This window comes from Myotis brandtii, unplaced genomic scaffold (assembly GCF_000412655.1).
Source record: "Myotis brandtii unplaced genomic scaffold, ASM41265v1 scaffold305, whole genome shotgun sequence".
Classification (NCBI taxonomy): domain Eukaryota; kingdom Metazoa; phylum Chordata; class Mammalia; order Chiroptera; family Vespertilionidae; genus Myotis; species Myotis brandtii.
Genome location: NW_005361652.1, coordinates 3,284,659 through 3,289,907, shown reverse-complemented (window position 1 = coordinate 3,289,907; position 5,249 = coordinate 3,284,659).

Here is a 5,249-nt window from a genome sequence, read left to right as displayed (position 1 = left end):
TTACCATTTGCAACAGCATGGATGGAACTGGAGAGCATTATGCTAAGTGAAATAAGCCAGTCAGAGAAAGATAAATATCACATGATCTCACTCATTTGTGGAATATAATGAACAACAGAAACTGATGAACAAAAACAGATCCAGAGACAGAGAAGCATTAATCACACCATCAAACCTTAGAGGGAAGGTAGGGGAGGGTGGGGGTAAGAGGGAGAGATCAACCAAAGGACTTATATGCTAGCATATAGGCCTAACCAATGGACACAGAGAACAGGGGGGTGATGGCATGAGTGGGGATGGATGGGGGGTAATGTGGGGATAAGGACACATATGCAACAACTTAATCAATAAAAAAAGAAAAAATAATATATTTGATATGTATATTTTTGTTTGTCTGAGTTCTTTTAAACTTTATATTATTTTTATGCATGACTTAGTTTAAGTATGGTGCTGTGATTCTCATTCTGTTTATTTTCCATTTAGTGGTATTTTTAAAAAAATGTTACATGTTACTCTGTGCATCTAGTCTTTAGTTTCTAGCTGTTGTATGATATATAATAGTGTTTTCCGACTCTAATTTACTTATTCATTTTCCTAGAAACAGAATCTAGACTGAATTCCAACTCCCTACTACCTAAAACACTGATGAAAGTCTTCATTCATGTCCCCTTATGGACTTGTGTGAGAAGCTTTCTGGAATATATACAAAATAAATGGGATTGTTGGGCCATAGGGCACATGTATAATTAATTTAATTAAGTACTGTTAGGTTGCTTTTTGGAATAGAAGCTTCAGAATAAAATGTAATCAGCTGTGTATGTTGGAATTTCTATATCTTGCACTCTCATTAACAATTGACATGCCCCAGCTTTCTAATTGCCAGCCAAATAAGTGTAAATGTATTTGTAATTGCCTTTTAATTAGCAATTATCTCATTAATAATGAATTTGAGCATCTCTTCATGTATTTCTAAGCATTTTGGTTTTCTTTCTGAGTATACTTTTCATATACTTTGTCAATTTATGGTGGTGTATTCCTGTCTTTTTGGATTTGCAAGAGTACTTTACATATGTTAGATATTAATCCTTTGCTAGTTTAAGATACTGCAAATATCATTTTTCTGTCATCTATTAAATTGCTTATAGTGTCCTTCATTTAATAGAAATTCTTATTTTTATGTAATCAAAACTATTAATCTTTTTTGCCTTAGGCATGTACTTCTAAGGTTTAGTTAAGAAATGGTTATTCAATTCTAAGTCACAAAGATATTCTCCTATATTATCTTTTAAAAAATGTGTTTTATTGATTTTAGAGAGAGAAAAGGGAGAGGGAGAGATATAGAAACATTGATGAGGAGAAACATCGATAGGCTACCTCCTGCATGCCCTCTACTTGGGATTGAATCCACAACCCAGGCATGTGTCCTGACCCAGAATCGAACCAGTCACCTTTTGGTGAATGGGACTATGCTCAACCAACTGAGCCACACCGGCCAGGGCTCCTATATTATCTTTTATTAACTTCATAATTTTAGTTTTCATATTTAGTTTTTTTTTTTTTTGTCCTCTGGAGTTCAGATTTGTATTTGGTGCTAGGCAGGGGTCCAGTTTTATTTTTCTTCAAATGGTGAGCCCTTTTTCCCAATACCATATACTAAATAGTTCATCTTTTCTCCATTTGTTTGTGGTGCCAATTTTATAGTATATTAAGTTGCTACATTAAGTAAAGTGTTTGTATCTAAGACTTTCCATTTATGTATTTATTCCATATTACTTTTGTTAGCATGATATGGCAGGTGCAGCTAGTACTCACCAAATGATCTTTGTACTTCTCTACTTCCCTAGCCTGCCTTTCATTTAGATTGGGGCCATGCGACTAGATCTGAAGAAGGTACTATAAGGAAAAGTAATGTTGATGACTTCTAAGACAAGGCAGCTTGAAGGCCACATATTGAGATGGAGGCGCCACAAGATAGAAGCCTGAATCACTGAGTAACTGCACAGAAGACTGAAGAGCTGCCCAACAACTCAAGAACTTTTATGTAATCAAGAAATAAAACTTGTTTTACTTTACTAAAAGTTTGGGGTTTATTGGGTACTGCAGCATAGCCTATTGTTACCCTGACTACTATATATTGTTTTGTAGGGTATCTTACTATCTGGTAGAATTAGTCTCTTCTCTTTATACTTATTTTTTTCAAAATTGACACAGCTTGTTTTGATTCTTAATACTTCTATATAAATGCTACAATGTGTCAATCAAGCTTTGATAGATTTCTTTAAATGTTAAGGCAATTATACATTCCAACATTGATCATGCCATATTTTTTATATATTGCTGGATTCTACTTGCTGGTATTTTGCTTAAAATTTTCACATCTATGTTTATAAGTGAGGCTTATGTATAGCTTTTTTCCCCAAAAAATACTTTGTCTGGTTTTGATATAAAGGTTATCTCTAGTTCCATAAAATGTTTTTAATAACATTAATTTTTGTTATTTGTATAAGACTGGGATTATCTTTTCAATCTGAGCCTATTTGGGTGGCCGAGGACTTTTAAACTGATTTAATTTCCTCAATCATTATAAGACCCTTTGGGTTTTTATTTTGAGTCAATTTTGGTAAGTTCTGTTTTTCAAGGAATCCATCCATGATTTCATCCATGTTTTCAAATTAATTGTCATAAAGTTAACCATAGTATCCTCATATCTTTAAAATATCTGTTTATTAATTATTATGCTTTTTTGTTCATCGCTAATATTGTTTATTTACACTGTTCTTTCTTGATTACTCTTACCAAGATTTGCCTTTTTTTCTGATACCATTGGAAGGACCATCATTTGGCTTTGTTGATACTGTCTAATGTATTTTTGCTTTCTATTTCATCTATTTCTGCTCTTGTCTTTTTCATTCTTCTGTTATTAGGTTTATTCTGTTGGTCTTTTTATAACTTCTTAATTAGGATGCTTAGCTTATTCATATTTTGCCTTTATTTTATTCTAACGTAAGATTTAAAAATAACAGCTTTATTGAGAGACAATTCACATACTAAACAACTTACCTATTTAAAATATACTATTAAATTCTTTTTAGTATATTCACAGCGTGGTGCAACGAATACTACAATCAACCTTAAAATATTTTATCACCCCCCAAAGAAACCCTTTATCCATTAGCTATCACTCTCCATTTCCCCTCCACTGCCCCTCCATCCTCCATGATTCTACTTTCTGTCTCCATAGATTTGCCTATTCTGGACATATCATATAACATACAAATTTAAGGCCATAAGTTTTCCTTTAAGTACTGTCTTCACTGAATCCCACAAATTTTGATCTTTAATATTTTAATTATTATTCAATTCTCAATATTTTAAAGTTTACATTAGGCTATATTTTTAACCCATGAATTATTTGGAAACATGCTCTAAACTTTCCAAACACATGGATTTATTTATTTATTTATTTAAAATTAATCTTTATTGTTGAAAGTATTGCATATGTCCCTTTTTTTCCTCCATTGACTCCTTCCAGCCTGCCCCTTCCCACTCCCCAGGCCTTCGCCACCCTATTATCTGTATCCATGGGTTATGCATATGTGCATACTAGGTCTTTGGTTGTTTACCTCCTACCCACCTACCCTCCCTGCCTTCCCTCTGAGATTCTGCACTCTGTTTCATGCTTACATGTCTCTGGATCCACTCCATTTATCAGTTTATTTTGTTACTTAGATTCCACATCTGAGTGCTATCATGTGATACTTGTCTTTCTCTGACTGACCTATTTCACTTCTTAACATGATACTCTCCAGGTCCCTCAGGCTGTCTCAAAGAGTAACATATTCTTTTTTACTGCTCCATAGTATTCCATGGTATTAATGTACCACAGCTTTTTTATCTACTCATTTACTGATGGGGCCCTGGGCTATTTTCAGATCGTACTAGTAGCTATTGTAAAGTGTGCTGCTATGAATATAGGAGTGCATGCATTCTTTTTTATTGGTGTTTCGGGTTTCTTAGGATACATTCCTAGAAGTGGGATCACTGGATCAAATGGCAGTTCCATATTTAATTTTCTGAGGAAACTCCATGCTGTTTTCCATAATGGCTGCATCAGTCTGCATTCCTACCATCAGTGTACTAGGACTCTCTTTTCTCCACATCCTCACCAGCACTTGTCATTTGTTGATTTGTTGATGGTAGCCATCTGACAGGTGTGAGGTGATAGCTCATTGTTGTTTTCATTTGCATCTCTGTGATGATCAGGGACTTTGAGCATTTTTTTCATATGCCTCTTGGCCATCCCATCAGTATGTCCACTTTGGAGAAGTGTCTACTTAGGTCCTTTGCCCATTTTTTAAAAATCCTCACCTGAGGATATTTTTTCATTGACTTTTAGAGGGAGTGCTTGGAAACTCATTAGATACCTGAGAGCTGGGAGAATGAGAGCCTGGGTCCTAAATGGATAACTGGGGATACAGCACTTCCATTGTACTGTCGGATCCACTTGCTTTACATAATAACTTCAACTCAACTGGGAACAACGCTCTTGGATTCTGGTTGTTTTCTTTTTCCAGGAGAACGGACAAAGGAAAAATAGTGGGATGAACTAATCCCCACCACTAGTCCATGCCACTACAGTTGCTTTTCTGGGGGCAATGGGTTTGCATCATTTCCCTCTCCTTACGTATTTTACATTCCCCTCACCTTCTACACCTCTGTTGATCTGGGTCAGTGGTCGGCAAACTCATTAGTCAACAGAGCCAAATATCAACAGTACAACGATTGAAATTTCTTTTGAGAGCCAAATTTTTTAAACTTAAACTATATAGGTAGGTACATTGTTATTAACTTAATTAGGGTACTCCTAAGGCTTAGGAAGAGCCACACTCAAGGGGCCAAAGAGCCGCATGTGGCTCGCGAGCCGCAGTTTGCCGACCACGGCCCTAGGAGATGTATCTCTCATAGCAATATGTTTATGAAACATATTGCTATGAGAGATGTCTGAGATTATGCTGCCTATAGTTTCTTCTAGGATTTTTATGGTTTCATGACTTATATTTAAGTCTTTTATCCATTTTGAGTTTATTTTTGTGTATGGTGTAAGTTGATGGTCTGGTTTCATATTTTTTGCATGTATCTGTCCAATTTTTAAAATTTGTTTTTTTAAAAATATATTTTATTGACTTTTTTACAGAGAGGAAGGGAGAGGGATAGAAAGTTAGAAACATCGATGAGAGAGAAACATTGAT